This window comes from Rattus norvegicus, chromosome 2 (assembly GCF_036323735.1).
Source record: "Rattus norvegicus strain BN/NHsdMcwi chromosome 2, GRCr8, whole genome shotgun sequence".
Lineage (NCBI taxonomy): Eukaryota > Metazoa > Chordata > Mammalia > Rodentia > Muridae > Rattus > Rattus norvegicus.
This window is the reverse complement of record NC_086020.1, coordinates 73,721,852-73,742,650: the sequence shown is the minus strand read 5'-3', so window position 1 is coordinate 73,742,650 and position 20,799 is coordinate 73,721,852.

Below are 20,799 nucleotides of genomic sequence, written 5' to 3'. Positions count from 1 at the left end.
TCCACTGGTGCTCTTACTAGGATATTCATTGCTACCTATGGGGTCAGAGTCCAGGGTCAGTCCATGTATAGTCTTTAGGTAGTGGCTTAGTCCCTGGAAGCTCTGGTTGCTTGGCATTGTTGTACATATGGGGTCTTGAGCCCCTTCAAGCTCTTCCAGTTCTTTCTCTGATTCCTTCAATGGGGGTCCTATTCTCAGTTCAGTGGTTTGCTGATGGCATTCACCTCTGTGTTTGCTGTATTCTGGCTGTGTCTCTCAGGAGCGATCTACATCCGGCTCCTGTCGGTCTGCACTTCTTTGCTTCATCCATCTTGTCTAATTGGATGGTTGTATATGTATGGGCCACATGTGGTGCAGGCTCTGAATGGGTGTTCCTTCAGTCTCTGTTTTAATCATTGCCTCTCTATTCCCTGACAAGGGTATTCTTATTGCCCTTTTAAAGAAGGAGTGAAGCATTCAGATTTTGATCATCAGTCTTGAGTTTCATGTGTTCTGTGCATCTAGGGCAATTCAAGCATTTGGGCCAATAGCCACTGATCAATGAGTGCATACCATGTGTGTTTTTCTGTGATTGGGTTACCTCACTCAGGATAATATTTCCAGTTCCAACCATTTGCCTACGAATTTCATAAAGTCGTTCTTTTTGATAGCTGAGTAATATTCCATTGTGTAGATGTACCACATTTCTGTATCCATTCCTCTGTTGAAAGGCATCTGGGTTCTTTCCAGCTTCTGGCTATTATAAATAAGGCTGCTATGAACATAGTGGAGCATGTGCCTTTTTTATATGTTGGGGCATCTTTTGGGTATATGCCCAAGAGAGGTATAACTGGATCCTCAGGCAGTTCAATGTCCAATTTTCTGAGGAACCTCCAGACTGATTTCCAGAATGGTTGTACCAGTCTGCAACCCCACCAACAATGGAGGAATGTTCCTCTTTCTCCGCATCCTCACCAGCATCTGCTGTCACCTGAGTTTTTGATCATAGCCATTCTCACTGGTGTGAGGTGAAATTTCAGGGTTGTTTTGATTTGCATTTCCATTATGACTAAAGGTGTTGAACATTTCTTTAGGTGTTTCTCAGCCATTCGGCATTCCTCAGCTGTGAATTCTTTGTTTAGCTCTGAACCCCATTTTTTAATAGGGTTATTTGTCTCCCTGCGGTCTAACTTCTTCAGTTCTTTGTATAATTTGGATATAAGGCCTCTATCTGTTGTAGGATTGGTAAAGATCTTTTCCCAATCTGTTGGTTGCCGTTTTGTCCTAACCACAGTGTCCTTTGCCTTACAGAAGCTTTGCAGTTTTATGAGATCCCATTTGTCGATTCTTGATCTTAAAGCATACGCCATTGGTGTTTTGTTCAGGAAATTTTTTTCCAGTGCCCATGTGTTCCAGATGCTTCCCTAATTTTTCTTCTATTAGTTTGAGTGTGTTTGGTTTGATGTGGAGGTCTTTGATCTCTTGGACTTAAGCTTTGTACAGGGTGATAAGGATGGATCAATCTGCATTCTTTTACATGTTGACCTCCAGTTGAACCAGCACCATTTGCTGAAAATGCTATCTTTTTTCCATTGGATGGTTTTGGCTCCTTTGTCAAAAATCAAGTGACCATAGGTGTGTGGGTTCATTTCTGGGTCTTCAATTCTATTCCATTGGTCTATCTGTCTGTCTCTGTACCAATACCATGCAGTTTTTATCACTATTGCTCTGTAATACTGCTTGAGTTCAGGGATAGTGATTCCCCCTGAGTTCCTTTTATTGTTGAGGATAGTTTTAGCTATCCTGGGTTTTTTGTTATTTCAGATGAATTTGCAAATTGTTCTGTCTAACTCTTTGAAGAATTGGATTGGTATTTTGATGGGGATTGCATTGAATCTGTAGATCGCTTTTGGTACTCTTAAAATGACTCCTAAGAACATTCTAGTATACACACAGATCAGTGTTATATTCACAGCTCATTCATCATCAAAGAAATATCCTGATTCAGCAGATCAAACAAACACAACCAATACATATACTCAAAACCAAAAATATACAGAGATAGACCTCAGAACACTCAGTACTAAATGAGGTTCTTCATCAAATCCTCTCTGCAAGGCTCAGTGCATTCCTCAAAGAGGAGGCAGGAGTGTGAGAGCCAGGGGTGTGGAGGACAGCAAAAAGCCAAGGCCCTCTAGATCAATACTATCAATACAGATATGAAGTCACAGAGACTGATTCGATATGCATAAGGCCTACAAGGATCAGTACCAGTTGTAATCTTAGAGCCAAAAGGAGAACTGGACACATGCACCTATCCCTGTGCTGTAGCAACCTTTAATTAATAACCACTTGCAAGTGAAAACTTAGTTTCCTCCAAGGGTTGCACCATTGAGAAACAAACTACTATTAAAAGTGGACTGAAGACCAGCAGTAGATAGCTAACAGAAAATGTATTTAGTGGTATCTTTAGAAGTTCACAGTCTCACAATGTCATGTCAGCACTTGAGTTTTTCTATTTTATTGTATTATAATAAATTTTTATTCTATATATAAATATATTATTTTTCTTCTATCTTTTCTCACATAGATCCTTTGTGTACACTTTATAGATTCCAATTTAGTGTTTTTAATAAGGTTCTTCAATGAGTGATCAATTGTGTTTCTGCTCCATTTTTCTTCTCTAGGACTCTTTTCCTTCTATTTGTGTATTTTGTCTAATTATAATATATTTTTTAAAATTTATCCTATTATGCTATATTTAATATAATTGATTATTCCAATATTAGATTTTATTTTATTTTATTGTTTTATTCTACTATAGTTCATTATTATCCTATAGAAGTAAAGCCAGTTTGCTTTCCAATAACAGGCCTACGAGGTGCATATGGATAGGAGGGAGGGTGGAGATGAGCTGCAATTTAGAGAGGGGGGCATTGCACTCAACATACATCATGTGAGAAAAAATAAATTTTCCAAAAAAGGGAAAAACATGAGGTAGAATTGTAAAATATAGCCATCATTGTTCAATGAAATTATTTCATATGTTAAAAAAACAATGTGGAGTAAGTATTCATATCAACAGAGGTTCTTCATTTTGTAGAGGAGAAATGATACAATGCACATTTTTTTCTGGGGGTTGGCCAAGAAGCACATTTTAGAAAGGCAATTTTTTTGTACCTACATTGTTTGGAACTGAGAAGATAGCTGCCTCTGGTATTTGTTAAGAGGAAATTAGGAAGACATTTATAGGGACTGAAAATGGTCAGCTCTTTACTTGATGATACATGGATCTCTGTGAATATTGCTTTTTGTAGAATTGTGGTATTTATAATGTGTCCCATCAGCAATCTAAGACATAAGCAAATATTCTTAGTGTTTGCAAAGGTTTTTACTGTAATTAATGATATTTTTTAATGAGATAAGTAAACACTGAGAGAAAGGAAAAGATTGATGTTGGAAGGAAAGTAGAGAAGCAGAAGTATAAATGACTTTATTTGGAATGAACCAGAAAACCAAATTAACTTCTGTTAATGATAGACTGTTGCAGTCAAAGAGAGGGAAACAAATCAATCTAATAGGCACATGAAATGAAAGAAAAGAAATGGAATGTTTTATAAGGGAAGTTCAAGGTCTGTTTACTAAATTCTGAATCTAGTGAGAAAGGCAATGCATTTTTATGTGTGCTTATACGTAGAGAGGGATACCACTAGCTTGAGACTCCTTTGAGATATTATACCAAGCTTCAGAAATATGCTAGTGTATATGGAATCACTAATGCATGTGCTCCATAGAAAGACAGCATGACCCTCATTCTGTACCTTGAAGTCAAAGGATTAAATTTAGCTAAAATTCACAAAGCACGCCCTTCTTTATGCACTGTCAAGAATAGATTCCAGACTGATTTACTGTTTGAGCTAGCTTGCTTCCCTTGTTCCATTTTTGACAAAAGTGTGTGTGTGTGTGTGTGTGTGTCTGTGTGTGTCTCTGTGTGTGATTGTGTTTGTGTATCCATGTCTCTTTGTGTCTCTTTGTCTCTGTGTGTATGTGTATGTGTGTGTATGAAGGGGCTATGAGGAATTAGGACATAGAAATATCAATAAAAACAATACTGAAAGAATGTCAGAAACAATACACAGTAGTTGATTGATATCCCTGTACACAAGCTAGTAACTCCAGGATTCTTAGAAGCACAAGATATACCAGTGCCAGTTAAACAAGACAGGAAGTGTTCTAAACAGGTGAAGATACCTTCCAAAAGCACACTGAAAACAAAGGAAGAGGACATTTATGAGCAATCAGGTGTTGAGTGCAATAAATATTAAATAGGCACAGAAACCTCACTCTTTGGGGCTATGATGAACAAAATATGAAGGAACAGAATTGTAGTCAGCATAAAAATTTTGCATACTCACATGATTGTCTTATAAAGTATCAGTTGAAGCAAAGGGAAATGTGTCTGGTTCATTTCACTGAATCAATTGGAATAAAGGAAGTTCATTGTCAAGGAAATAAAAAAGGCAGCTGAAGCCCAGGTCAGCCCCAAACTAAAATTGCTAATTCTCTCAGAAAGCCATTTATCCATTAGTTTCTAAGGTACATTTCAACATCATAGAAGATTAGGTTATATGACCCTAAGAAATGTTCAAACACGGCCATTTGCATTTTCCCAGCAGTCTTGATAGGAAATATATTTTAAAGAACAAATAAAAATGAGGAGCAAGGAAATGAATAAAAACTGTAGAAACGGGGTTGGGAATTTAGCTCAGTGGTAGAGCGCTTGCCTAGGAAGCGCAAGGCCCTGGGTTCGGTCCCCAGCTCCGAAAAAAAAGAAAAAAAAATTGTAGAAACATTTTTTTTTTAATTTTATGCTTTAAAATTTAGGAACAAAATAAAATGTATTTGGCCTTTGCACTGAGGAGAAAATTCAAGTAGAAAATTTATGATCTGGGTTTTGTACACTTTTCAATTTCTCAGTATATCTTAATATCTACCTATTTTCTGTGTTAAAAATAATTGTTATATAGGTTCACTGTCCTTTACGAAGGTTGAGGGACTCAGTACCTATTTTTCTTTAAGGTGTGCTTCACTGAAAAACCATGGTGTTACCTCCATTAGCCAAAAAATTGAAACTCTGTCAGTTCAAGTCACAAACCCAGCTCAAATGCACTTCATCTTCTGTATGCTCTCTGAAGCCATCTCAACTACTGTTCACACCAAACTACTTATCACCGAAACGTCTACAATAACTCACACCAATTTCAAAGTCATTCTCGTATTTTAAAGTATACATTTGCACTTAAACATGTGTTTATTTACTCCCAAATAAAATAAATTTTCATACAGTTATAGATAATAACATATACTTCTTTAATATTTCATTTTGTGTAGACTCTTAAAGGTTTGTGACTGTGAGTGTGTATGTGTGTGTTAGTGTGTGCATGTGGAAAGAGAGAGTTAGAGAGAGAGACAGAGAAACAGAGAGACAGAGAGATGGAGAGGAGAGAACCTTATATATTTCACTTTACTTTTGTAATGAGAGCACAATATAGACTAGCAGCAATTGGTCAATATATATTATTAAATGTAATCACTGGGATATGCAAAACATTTATTAAAGCCATTAATCTTTTCTATTTGAGTTTTTGTGTTGTTATACAACACCATTAATTAGCAGAGACCAGTTAAACAATACTACAGGGCAGTGTTATCTCCTACCTGTAAAACTGCCTAAATCACAAAGCCAAATATAAAGGAGAAAATATGATGATGACCTATGTGTTTGAATAAAATTGATTACAGCCATTTTGAAAACCTCTGGAGATCATGCTCATTTTCTGTTTCACCATATGAATGGAAAATGAGTACTTTTAAAAATCTATTTCAATTAATACTTTATGTAATAATCATATATATATATACATACAAATTATATGCAAACACCTATATATTGTTAGAATCAATTGTCATTCTTTCTCTCTCCATTCCTCCTTTATCAAAAATTCACATGTTTCCTTCCTCTTGTCTTTATTTATTCCTGATGAATTCATATGTATTAATCCCAAGTTCTTTCTATTCACAAAAATGCACTAGAGGAACCAGGAATGTCAAACACATAGGCGATGTATAACCTGTTTTCCATCCACAAGGCTCAGGGTAGATGTAGTTAAGGGCATGTTGATCTTTCTGCTATCTGGATGGTAGAAAACATGCCAGATTCTCCCCCAGACTTCTATAATTAGCTTGTTTTTCACCTAGTTAATCTATAGAACCTATCTTTACAAAGTTTCAATGTAATCCAGGTTGAAACATGTTAGAATGTAATTGATTATCATTAGAAAACTTCCAGATTGTGCTGTGATTTTGTAGCCAATTGATCTACGCAGTAAGAAGCAAAACTCATGACTGGCTAATACAGAGAGAGAGAGAGAGAGAGAGAGAGAGAGAGAGAGAGAGAGAGAGAGAGAGAGAGAGAAACTAAATAACAGCTTTTACTATATCAAATGAATGCAATATGAAACCAACTCCCAGTGGCTTAATACCATGCTTATAAATTAGTGCATTTCTTAACCCTTCCTCTATGCAGTGATTTTGGTGGAAGATTATAGTTAATACAAAGACAACTATAAACCTTTTCTGAGATGCTGTGACATAAACAAGGATGCTAATACCTTGGCACCTCCATTCTTGTACTATATCTTTAGAGAATAATTGCGTGTACTTCTGTGCCACTTAATATTTAATTTATGCCACTAAAATAGTTTGTCAACTTCTTAGAAGTCTTCTGTATTTCTAGCCAGGAATAACTCTCTCTTTCTTTCTCTCTCTCTCTCTCTCTCTCTCTCTCTCTCTCTCTCTCTCTGTGTGTGTGTGTGTGTGTGTGTGTGAAAGAGAGAGAGAGAGAGAGAGAGAGAGAGAGGGAGAGAGAGAGAGTGTGTGTGTGTTGGCTGTCAATTGGCTATATTCAAATGCTGATTGAAAGCGCAGAAAGTTTCAGAGACAGAGCTAGACTTCATTCCTCCAGTGATATGCACCCAACATCACATCCATATTTCAGATAAAAAATATATAGAGTCCTCTGATTCTGAAGTTTAAGAAATAGAGAAAGGTGCATGGTCTGAACAAGCTACCTATCAAAATAGTATGTGACCAACCTGCTGTTAACTAATTGCTCAACACAAGTGACTGATTTTCACCATCTACAGTTGTACAAGCTAAAATCTCACAAAATACCTTGATAAGAAAAAAGGGAATCATGTTAACAAATCATGAAGGTCCCAAAAGCTAAAAATATGAATATATAAGAATATATAAGAAATATATAAGAATATATAAGAAACCATATTAAAAGCAACAAGAGAAAAGTAGTCTTGAAGAGAGAAAATATAAAAGAAGATTATATAATTATAATACTGGGAATATTAGTTTTCTTAATAGGCAGTCTTGGTAGGGCCAATGATTAAAGTTTTTTGAGTCTCCCCACCCTTAATTTATGTCAGGCTCAGGTCTATAAAAATTTGATTAAGGTAGATTGTTCAGCATCTTCTTTTTCTCTTCTTCAACTCTTCAACTAATGTGTCCTTATTTTGAACTTCTGACCCAGTTACCATTTTGTTTTACTAGAAAGCATGATTAAAAGGAATAATATACCAATTCATTAAATTAAGTTGTTCCATTTTTTTTGTTTTTCTTCCATATGGAAAGAATACTTGCTAGAAAACATAATTTAAAGCTGTAGAAAATTTGTAAATCAGACAAATAAGCTGATAAAATCATTCACTTCTCAAGATATTCAGGAAACTATTTATCATAAGCATGTGTCTCTGAAACAATAATTTTTAGTTCCTGTTGGAGAATTGTATTAATCTTTTCCAGATATCTTTCAATTTCCCCTAGTTAATGGAGGCATATAAAGGCCACCGTTTTATTTGCTTTACTTTACTGTAACTATGAAACTATCTAACTATGAAACTAACTATGAAGTTATGTAACTATCCTTTTACTTCCTGTAGTCATCACAAGTTTTCACCAGAGGCAGAGCCCTCTGCTGCCCTCACACTGATGTAGTAAAGAACACTATTACCACCCAACACACAGATTAACTTTTTCCCACTTGGGAGCTGTGACCTTTTGGTGATAAATGTGGCATACACACAAATATTTTACTAACCATTAAAAGAATTGTCCTTGTCAAAACTTGGGAACATGGTTTGTTTCCATGCAGCATTTGAAACAAATGTATAATATTAAAATATGATGAATGAGAAGAGGGAAAACAATAAATTCTAATGTGACCACGTTTTCTATAACTTAGAAATGCATGCTCGTCAGAGAACTCAAACTAAAAATGTTTAAATCTCATAACTCAGAGGTTTCATATCTTGCACTTAGCAGAAGAATCACATGGCTGCCTTAGAAATCTGTAGATTATTAGATTCTGCTCCCACATTTTCAAAGTCTGTAATAAAAATTTTGTACATTTAGCACTTTCTCCCACAGGAATTCTCTGGAGTTGGGAAAACAGCATTTACTGATTGCTAAACACGTCGAACTCAGCATATAATTTCAACAGTTTTTTTTAAATGTAATACTCACTTTTCTATACGTGTAAGAGGTGCGAAATAATTGCATTTAAATCATAGGATTAATTAAGGGAATATATCCAGATGACAGGCAAACTTTGTAAATATTATCCAATATTTTTATTGTTTATTGATAATTGCATTAAATAAAATAAATTCAACCTTTGAAAATATTTGAGGCAGACACTCCTGAGAACTTACGGGACACTCCTGACCCAAGAGGAAATCACCTAGTGTCATCTGTGTCCCCTGGGCACAGGGACCTAGGAGCAGTCAGGGGCTGGACCTTTCAGGTTTCTGCCTGCACAAAGAGCTGATAGCCAATCAGCAGGAGCATCTATACACCTGAGAGCAGAGGTTCACAGATATGGCTGAAAGAGAACAGGTCAACAGGACTGTTGAAACACAGGACTACAGGAAGGTCAAGCCACTATCAGAGACAGCAAGACAAGCCAACACCAGAGACAGGCTGATGGCAAGAGGCAAGCACAAGAAACTAAGGAACAGAGACCAAGAGAACTTGGCATCATCAGAGTCCAGTTCTCCTGAGAAAGCAAACAATGAATATACAAACACACTGGAAAAGCAAGATTTGGGTTTAAAATCACATTTTATGATGATGATGAAGGACTTTAAGAAGGATATAAATAACTCCCTTAAAAAAATACAGGACACCATAAATAAACAAGTAGAAGCCCTTAAAGATGATACACAAAAATACTTTCAAGAATTACAGGAAAACAAAACCAAACAGAATTGACAGAATTGAACAAAACTGTCCAGGACTTAAGAATGGAAATAAAATCAATAAAACAAAAGCACAAAGCGAGAGAACCCTGGAGATAGAAAACCCAGGGAAGAGTTCAGGAGTCATAGATTCACGAATCACATCAAAATACAAGAGATAGAAAAGAAATATCAGAGGCAGAAGATACCATAGAAAACATCAACACAATCCTCAAAGATAATATAAAACTCAAAAAGCTTCTAGTCCAAAACATTCAGGAAATCCAGAACACAATGAAAAGATCAAGCCTAAGGATAATAGATGAGAGTGGAGACTCCCAACTTAAAGGGCCAGTAAATAAGTTCAACAAAATTATAGAAGAACACTTCCCAAACCTAAAGACAGAGCTGCCCATAAACACACAATAAGTCTACAGAACTCCAAATAGATTGGACCAGAAAAGAAATTCCTCCCATCACATAATAGTCAAAACACCAAATGCACAAAACAAAACAAAAAAAGAATATTAAAAGTAGTAAGCAAGAAACGTTAAGTAGCATATAAAAGCAGACCTATCAGAATTACACCAGACTTCTCACCAGAGAATAGAAAAGCCAGAAGTTCCTGTGCAGATGTCATACGAACCCTAAGAGAACACTCATGGCAGCCTAGGCTACTGTGTCCAGCAAAACTCTCAATTAAAGTATATGGAGAAACAAAGATATTCAAAGACAAAACCAAATTTACGCAGTATCTTTTTGGAAATCCAGCCATGCAAAGGATAATACATGGAAAACTCCAACACAACTAGAGAAACCACACCCTAGAAAAAGAAAAAAGTAATCTTGCAATGAAATCAAAAGAAGAGAAACACACAAACATAATTCCACCTCTAGGAAAAAAATAACAAGAAGCAACAATCATTATTCCTTAATATCTCTGAACATCAATGTACTCAATTCCCCAGTAAAGATGGAGACTAACAGAATGGATAATTAAATAGGACCCAGCATTTTGCTGTGTACAGAAAACACACCTCAGACATGAAGACAGACGCTACCTCAGAGTAAAAAGCTAGAAAACAACTTTCCAAGCAAATGGTCCTAAAAAAAAAAAAAGCTGGAATAGCCATTCTAAAATTGAATAAAATTGACTTTCAAACTAAAGTCATCAAAAAAAAATACATAAGGAAAGACACTACATATTCATCAAAGAAAAAAAATCCACCAATATGAATTGTCAATACTAAATATCTATGGTCCAAATTCAAGGGCACCTACATTCATACATGATACATTACAAAAACTCAAAGAACACATTGTACCTCACACGATAATAGTAGGAGACTTTAACACCCACTCTCATCAATGGACAGATCATGGAAATAGAAATTAAACAGAGACATAGAGATACTAGCAGAAGTTATGAACCAAATGGACTTAACAGATATTTAAGGAACATTTCTTCCTAAAACAAAAGGATATACCTTCTTCTCAGCACCTCATGGAACCTTCTCCAAAATTGACCATATAATCGACCACAAAACAAGTTTCAATATATACAAGAAGACTGAAATAATTCCATGCATCCTATCAGATCACAACAGACTAAGGCTAGTCTTAAACAACAACGAAAATGCCAGAAAGCCCACATATACATGAAAGTTGAACAGCACTCTACTCTATGACAACTTGGTTAAGAAAGAAATAAAGAAAGAAATTAAAGACTTTTTAGAATTTAATGAAAATGAAGGCACAACATACCCAAACATATGTGATACAATGGAAGCAGTGCTAAGAGGAAAACTCATAGCTCTGAGTGCCTGCAGAAAGAAACAGGAGAGAGCATACATTAGCAGCTTGACAGCACACCTAAAAGCTCTAGAACAAAAAGAAGCAAAATACCCAAGAGGAGTAGAAGGCAGGGAAAAAAAATCAAACTCAGGGCTGAAATCAGCCAAGTAGAAACAAACAGGACTATACAAAGAATCAACATATCCAGGAGCTGGTTCTTTGAGAAAATCAACAAGATAGATAAACCCTTAGCCAGACTAACCAGAGGTCAAAGAAAGTGTGTCAAAATTAACGTAAACAGGAATGAAAAGTGAGACATAACAACAGAATCTGAAGAAATTTAAAAAATTCATCAGATCCTACTACAAAAGCCTATATTCAATAAAACTGGAAAATCTAGAGAAAAGAACAATTTGCAAATTAATTTGGAATAATAAAAACCCAGGATAGCAAAAACTATACTCAACAATGAAAGAACTCCTGGGGGAATTACCATCCATGACTTTGAGCAGTATTACAGAGCAATAGTCATAAAACCTGTATGGTATTGATACAAAGACAGCCAGATAGATCAGTGTAACAGAATTGAAGACCCAGAAATGAACCCACACACCTATGGTCACTTGATCATTGACAATGGAGCTAAAACCAAACAATGGAGGAAAGATAGCATATTCAACAAATAGTGTTGGTTCAACTGGAGGTCAGAATATAGAAGAATGCAAATCAATCCATTCATATCACCATGTACAAAGCTTAAATCCAAGTGGATCAAGGACCTCCACATCAAAACAGATATGCTCAAACTGATAGAAGAAAAAGAGTCTCAAACACATGGACAACTGGGAAAATTTTCCTGAACAAAACACCAATGACTTATGCTCTAAGATCACAAATTGACAAATGGGAACTCATAAAACTGCAAAGCTTCTATAAGGCAAAGGATACTCTCATTAGGACAAAACGGTAACCAACAGATTTGGAAAAGATCTTTACCAATCATACATCTAATAGAGGGCTAATATACAAAATATACAAAGAACTCAAGAAGTTAGACTCCAGAGAGACAAATAACCCTATTACAATATGAGGTACATTGCTAAACAAATAATTCTCAGTTTAGGAATATCAAATGTTTCAGAAGGACCTAAAGCAATGCTCAACATCCTTAGTCATCAGAGACCTGGCAAATAAAAGAACTCTGAGATTCCATTTCACCCAGTCAGAATGGCTAAGATCAAAAACTCAGATGACAACAGATGCTATCATGGATGTGGAGAAAGAGCAACACTCCTCCATTGTTGGTGGTATTGCAGACTGGTACAAACATTATTGAAATCAGTCTGCAGGTTCCTCAGAAAATTGGACATTGCAGTACCTCCTCAGCTATACCTCTCTTGGGCATATACCCAAAATCTCTTCCAACATATAACAAAGACACATGCTCCACTATGTTCAGTGTTATTTATAATAGCCAGAAGCTGGAAAGCACCCAGAGGCCCTTCAACAGAGGAATGGATACAGAAAATCTGCTACATCTACACAATGGATTACTACTCAGCTATCAAAAAACAATGACCTCATAAAATTCATAGGCACGTGGACTGAACTAGAAAATATCATCCTGAGTGAAGAAACCCAAACACAGAATAGCCATTCAGAGTTTGCCTCACATGTGCCATATATATATATATATATATATATATATATATATATATATATATATATCTATATCTCCACCAAAGTTAGATAAGATTGATGAAGCCAAAAAGTGCATTCTAACAGGAATTGGATATAGATGTCTCCTGAGAGACACTACCAGAGTATGTCAAATACAGAGGCAAATGCTAGCAGCAAACCATCGAACTTAGAACTAGAGCCCCATTGGAGGAACTAGAGAAAAGATTGAAAGAACTTCAGAGGCTTTCAGCCCCATAAGAACAACATTGCCAACCAACCAGAGCTCCCAGGGATTAAACCACTACCCAAAGACTATACATGGATGTTTTGTTGGGCACCAATGGAAGGAGAATGCCTTGGTTTTGCCAAGGTTGGACCCCCAGTATAGGGAAATGTGGGGAGTGGGGGAAAGGGGGGATGGAATGGTAGGGGAACACCATTATAGAAGAAGGGGAGGGGGATGGGGTAGGGGGCTTATGTCCAGAAAACCATTAAAATGTTGAAAATTTGATATGTAAATAAAAAAATCCAATAAAATAGAAAAGAAAAATAAATGATTTAAAATATAAAAACAAAATAACAGCAATATTGACTTCAAAATAAAAAGATATTTGAGATGTGTAGGGTAGCGAATTTCAAGTTAATACTTCAAAAATATCAAGTATATCTTCTAATATATTGGTAAAATATTTTCTGCATGTGCATCTGGCATTCTGATAAGAAAATTACACCACAGCCATGTTTTATTATAGTCATGATTTGTTATTATGAAAATCATGTTTGAAATTGTATACATTATGTAAAACATACAATAAAAAGTCTTTTTAGTTATTAGGTAATATCACCAAAATATTTTCAAATCATTATTCATAAGTATACTTTCTTTTCCGATACAAGACACTGCTCAAAACTCAGTATGTTAGACATGTAAGAGACATGTAATGTTCAAAATTTCTGATTATTCAAGCCAGGTACATGAGTAGGTTTTTTAGTGATAAAAATAAATTAAGTCTCTGATTTTTGCTACTTGGAATGGATGGTTTGAGAAAGGTAGTAGAACATTATAAGAAGCTTGAGAATGACAGAAACATCTGCAAGACTTTTTCTAACAAGGAAGAGAGTTATCAGCTACAAAGGCCTCATTCCAGGTGTTTTAGATTTTCTAAACTATTCAAAGACAAAGTAAAAAGCCAGAGGCTTCTAACTATCATTACCCTGATTTGAGCACAGAACCAAAGATCTAGCAGGAGGATCAAGCCCAGAGCCTTAAAACTCTTATAAATCAAAACCTCAGAAGAAAAATTGAATTGAGGCAAGATTAACTTCTTGTTTAACATTATTCCAAGTTAAACAAATGCTTCCTCTGTAATTGAAAGCACATTAAGTAGTGTTTAAAAATAGTTTAAGTATGAAGTACCAGATAATCTAAAATTTAACAGGAACAGTTTAATTCTGAGACTATATAACTGAACCTGAAGAGATAGATGGTTGACAATTCTCAGAATTTCCCTATGAATTCACTGAGGAGAATCATATGTTGGCTATCAGGAATGATAGTTGTTTTCTGTGCCCAAAAGTCCAAACATATTTGGTACTGAACCTAAGTCAAATCTTGATTCCAAGAAGGCAAATTATGAGATAGCATCTGTTGAAGCAAAGGGGAAGAAAGATGGGGTGAAGAACTCTGGGAAGGGTAAGCAACATTTGGAATATAGATTAAGTAAAAGAATTTAAAAATAAATTAATAAAGAATGATATAGCTGGGTATTTAGGTATATCTATTTCCAGTTTTCTGAGGAACTTCCAGATTGGTTTCCAGAGTGGTTTTACTCATTTGCAATGCCACTAGGAATGGAGGAGTGTTCTTCCTTCTTTACATCCTTCCCAACGTGAGCCGTCACCTGAGTTTTTGATTTTAGCCATTCTGATTGGTGTAAAGCACAATCTCAGTGTTGTTGGATTTGCATTTCCCTGATGACTAATGACTTTAAACATTTCTTTAAGTGTTTACCAGCCATTTGAGTCTACCTCCAGCAGAAAAACAAAGCATCAAGTGGAGGGATGGGGTTGTCATTCCATAGCCAAGAACTGTAACCCACAATTATTCCTATCTGAAAGAACTGCAGGATCAAAAATGGAGAAAAGCCTGAGGAAAAGGAGGTTCATTGACAGGCTTGAATTGGAATCCAGCTCAGGGGGAGGCCCCAAGGCCTGACACTTTTACTGATGCTATGGTGTGCTCACAGATAGGGGCCAATCATGACTGCCCTCAGAAAGGCCCAAAGAGCAGAGGAAAGAGCTAGATGCAGATATTTACATACAACCAATGAACAGAAACTGGTGACCCCTGTGGTTGAACTAGGGAAAACCTGGAAGAATCTGAGGAGGGCAACCCAACAAGATCAGCTCTCAAGTAACCTGGTCCTTGGGATCACTCAGACAGAGGCACCAAGCAGGCAGCATACATAAGTTGGTAAGAGGATCCCAACAAATATACATCGGAGAAGTGCCAGATTGGGACTCAGTCAGAGAAGGTGCAAGCCTTGAGAGACTTGGGGCCCCAGGGAGTGGGGCTGATTTGATGGGGTAACAGGGTATCTTCTTAGAGAAAGTGGGGGGTGGGTGGGATATGGAACAGTCAGTATGGATTGGAAGAGGCATAATGTCTGGACTATAATAAAAAAATAAAGAATAAAAAATATTTTAAAATAGTGATTGAAAACGGTAAAAATTCTGTGGCAGAACTGTGGATAATTATAAACTTCAGGTGTTGTCATAGCGAAGGGTTCTGGCTATTTAAAGGAACCCTATAGAGCCTTAGGAAGGCTTCCACAAATGGTTGCCTTGGCATCCTTGATTTGCTTTTACTTTTCTGTAGACACTTTTTTGTTCTGATTTTGCCAAGAAAAGAAAGAAGAATAGACATGACATGGTAAGCTTGGAATTCATGATTCAAATTGATAAATCCTTGGGCTTCTTCATCTAGTGACTTATATCTGAAGCATTTAGACCAAACTATTTGAATTTTTTCATCTTTATTAATTTGAGTATTTCTTATTCACATTTGATTGTTATTCCTTTTCCCGGGTTTCGGGCCAACATCCACCTAACCCCTCACTATCCCCTTCTCTATGGGTATTCCCCTCCCCATCCTCCCCCCATTACTGCCTTCCCCCAACAATCTCGTTCACTGGGGGTTCAGTCTTAGCAGGACCCAGGGCTTCCCCTTCCACTGGTGCTCTTACTAGGATATTCATTGCTACCTATGGGGTCAGAGTCCAGGGTCAGTCCATGTATAGTCTTTAGGTAGTGGCTTAGTCCCTGGAAGCTCTGGTTGCTTGGCATTGTTGTTCATATGGGGTCTCGAGCCCCTTCAAGCTCTTCCAGTTCTTTCTCTGATTCCTTCAACGGGGGACCTATTCTCAGTTCAGTGGTTTGCTACTGGCATTCGCCTCTGTATTTGCTGTATTCTGGCTGTGTCTCTCAGGAGCGATCTACATCCGGCTCCTGTCGGTCTGCACTTCTTTGCTTCATCCATCTTGTCTAATTGAGTGGCTGTAGGCCACATGTGGGGCAGGCTCTGAATGGGTGTTCCTTCTGCCTCTGTTCTAAACTTTGCCTCCCTGTTCCCTCCCAGGGGTATACTTGTTCCCTTTTAAAGAGGAGTGAAGCATTTGCATTTAGGTCATCCTTCTTGAGTTTCATGTGTTCTGTGCATCTATGGTAATTTGAGCATTTGGGTTAATATCTACTTATCAATGAGTACATACCATGTGTGTTTTTCTGTGATTGGGTTACCTCTCTGAGGATGATATTTTCCAGTTTTATCCATTTGCCTATGAATTTCATAAAGTCATTGTTTTTGATAGCTGAGTAAAATCCCATTGTGCAGATATAACACATTTTCTGTATCCATTCCTCTGTTGAAGGGCATCTGGGTTCTTTCCAGTTTCTGGCTACTATAAATAAGGCTGCTATGAACATAGTGGAGCATGTGTCTTTGTTATATGTTGGGGAATCTTTTGAGTATATGCCCAAGAGAGGTATAGCTGGGTCCTCAGGTAGTTCAATGTCCAATATTCTGAGGAACCTCCAGACTGATTTCCAGAATGGTTGTACTGGTCTGCAATCCCACCAACCATGGTGGTGTGTTCCTCTTCTCCCCATCCTCTCCAGCATTTGCTGTCACCTGAGTTTTTGATCTTAGCCATTCTCACTGGTGTGAGGTGAAATCTCAGGGTTGTTTTGATTCGCATTTCTCTTATGACTAAAGATGTTGAACATTTCTTTGGGTTTCTCAGCCATTCGGCATTCCTCAGCTGTGAATTCTTTGTTTAGCTCTGAACCCCATTTTTTAATAGGGTTATTTGTCTCCCTGTGGTCTAACTTCTTGAGTTCTTTGTGTATTTTGGATATAAGCCCTCTATTAGTTGTAGGATTGGTAAAGATCTTTTCCCAATCTGTTGTTGGCTGTTTTGTCCTAACAATAGTGTCCGTTGCCTTACAGAAGCTTTGCAGTTTTATGAGATCCCATTTGTCGATTCTTGATCTTAGAGCATAAGCCATTGGTGTTTTGTTCAGGAAATTTTCTCCAGTGTCCATGTGTTCAAGATCCTTCCCCACTTTTTCTTCTATTAGTTTGAATGTATCTGATTTGATGTGGAGGTCCTTGATCCACTTGGACTTAAGATTTGTACAGGGTGATAAGCATGGATCGATCTGCATTCTTCTACATGCTGACCTCCAGTTGAACCAGCCCCTTTTGCTAAAAATGCTATCTTCTTTCCATTGAATGGTTTTGTCTCCGTTGTCAAAAATCAAGTGACCACAGGTGTGTGGGTTCATTTCTGGATCTTCAATTCTATTCCACTGGTCTATCTGTCTGTCTCTGTAACAAAACCATGCAGTTTTTTCACTATTGCTCTGTAATGCTGCTTGAGTTCAGGGATAAAAACTATTTGATTTAAATTAAGAAATAAGATTAAAAAATATTTGATTTTTATTTATGGAAGTTGCCCAGAGCCTAAAGGGAATTCTGTTCCTTCCTTCCTTCCTTCCTTCCTTCCTTCCTTCCTTCCTTTCTTTCTCCTTTCTTTCTTTCTTTCTTTCTTTCTTTCTTTCTTTTTTTTCTTTCTTTCTTTCTTTCCTTCTTTCTATCTTTCTTTCTTTCTTTCTTTTATGTTTTTAGTTATTCCTTTTACATTCTTCTCACTGTATAATCACCACCTCCCAATATACCTCGTCTATCACGCTCCTCTCCTCTGAGCAAGTTGAGGTCCCTTGAGTATTCCAACCCTAGTCTCTGTGAGGCTAGGTGATTCCTTATCCACTGAGGGCAGACAAGGCAGCTCAGCAAACATATCTGATATACAGAAACAGCTTTTGGGTTACTCCTGGATCCAGTACAGAACCTACATGGAGACTAAGCTGCACACATACTATATATCTTTGGGGAATCCTAAGTCCAGCCAATTCTTCCTATGAACTAGCTAATTCTTAGGAACTTCCTAAATAATCTTAGATACTTAATTTTAGTTCTTAAAGTTCTTCAATTTGAGATGGGTTAGTAATGGCAATCTAGAATAAAACCAATGAGTTGTAGATATCTCATAGGATTCAGAATTTCAGGGATTCACAGTCATATACTACTAATCTTGCAATCCTCATTCTTCTTCCTGGTCATTCATAGAGAACGGCACAAGGATACCATGGTAAGGAATTGTAAAGACATGGCTAGGAGACAGCCCTAAATATGCACTCCTTTGTCCTGGGTATACTCAATAACCCATCTACATCAGGGACTTATTTAAATTATATCTGTTGTGCCAAACTCAAATTGAGCACCATACTTTGAAAAGGAAAGCTCTGACATTATCTTATTCCCCAGTTTTGCAAGTTTAAGTTGGAAAATGAAAACCTGACTCCAGAAGAAAGTATATTGTAATATTACCTTGCAAGTGGACATTTTTGTTTTATGAGAACAAGGATAAATGCTTGGAGGTACCTTATATTCTATCTTTATTTTCATCCAAAGATTATTCAAAATGGTTAATGCGATGTCATGGCAACTCTCTGCAAGGCACCACTCATCCAGAAACCTCCCTTTAAAGCTCCCATTAGTATCTGAGCTTCCAAACTACATGTCACTCTTGACCACTTCTGCATTCTCTATCTGGAAGAACAAAGACAAAAACTTCCTTGTATACATTTCTTTTCCCCCTAAAATGGTATAATACAAGGATGAAAATAAGAACTGATAGGGTTGCTCCCTTCTCCCTTCAAAACCGGAAAGATTAAAACTTGCTCAAGAAAATTTTTACAAATACAATGGAAGTAACCAGAGTTTTTCCAAAGTCGGTCAGTCTAGACATTATATCTGACTAAAATGGAAATCATGCTACTTGCCAATCAAATATTTATAGACATAAATATGTCTTAATTTTATAGGCTGCAGAGATTGACGAAATGGATTACATGAAAGTAGTAAGGGAGGGAAACTAGTGACAAGTTCTATTACTGGTAGGATGACCACCTCAATTCTAAGTGAATTGATAGTTGTTACTTGGGAATAAAAGCTAAATCTTCCAAGCTGCAGCATAGAAGTGCTAAGAGAAAACTTCTGCAAACCCCTTAATTATCAAACAAGGAATCAGAATAAAATGTTGTAGTATTTCTTGATAAGCACTAGGAATTTTTAAGTACACCAACTTTAGTTCTGAATCTACAAATGGAATCCTGGTTTTGAAAGACCACTTTAGAAGTCTAATCAGCCTGAGACATCAGAAGAAAACTGTAAAACACTCCCCCATTTCCCAAGGCACAAGAACATCCTGGATAACCTACAAAGAAGTGTCAGTAAGGTATTTTAGCACAGAGTCTAAAATAATTCACTCCAAAAAACATATAAACAAAAGAACAACAACAAGAAAAATAATCTACTATCAGTTGTAGTAATGTCTGGCAAGCCGAGGCCTCCTAGAAGAGGGGAGGAATCCCAAACCAAGCCTGGTTTAATCATAGACAAGGAAGGCATTTCTTAGGGAGCATCCCCAAGCATGTCTCAGGTACTGAATCTAATGACACTGAATCCTTCCTGATGATTCAAAACCCTAAGATTAAAAAAAAAACTATTAGCACCTGAAACAATATTTTATGGTCCCTGCCTGCTAGACCATTTCATCTATGGAGATCCTTCTGGAGGAATGTTTTTTCTTTCCCTTTTTCTTTTTTTTCTTTTTCTTTTTCTCCTTTTCCTTTTCCTTTTCCTCTTTCTTTCTCTCTTTCCTTCTTTCTTTCTTTCTTTCTTTCTGGATATTTTTTATTTACATTTCAAATCTCCTTTCCCTGTTTCTCCTTCAGAAACCTGCTATCTCCTCCTGCTTCTATGTGGGTGCCCCCCCCCACTCTTCCTCCCACTCACTCACTCACTCACTTCCACTTCCCATCCTGACATTCCCCTACACTGGGGCACTGAGCCTCGACAGAACCAAGGGCCTATTGGTGACTGACATAGCCATCCTCTGCTACATATGTGGCTGGAGCCATAGGTTCATCCCTGTGTACTCTTGGGATGGACTGAAGGGGCAGAAGGAGTTTGCAACTCCATAAGAAGAACAACATCAACTAACCAGAGCCCCCACCCCCACCCAGAGCTCCCAAGGAGAAATGCTTTTTAATTACAACCTATATTTTCCTCTTTAAGGCAGACAACCTCTTCTAAAGATAGATATGGAAGGCCCCTTTTAATTTACCACCTTTATTATTCTGAGGAAAATTATTTGCTTGTCAATAATAGAAACAGAAATATGCACCGAGTCCTGAGACAACACAAAGATAAATAAGGGGGCAATTTTAGACAATTGTGAGCATATATACTTTTGTTTTCCTCACAGACTCTATCCTTCTGTAACAGGAACTCATCTATGGTTGAGTTCTTATAGTTGGCAAGGTTGTATCAAAAGGCTACTTATGACTTTGAAAGAGCCTTTGCAATATAGCTAACTATGGTTTCAAAGACCAAAATTGGAATCAAGATTAG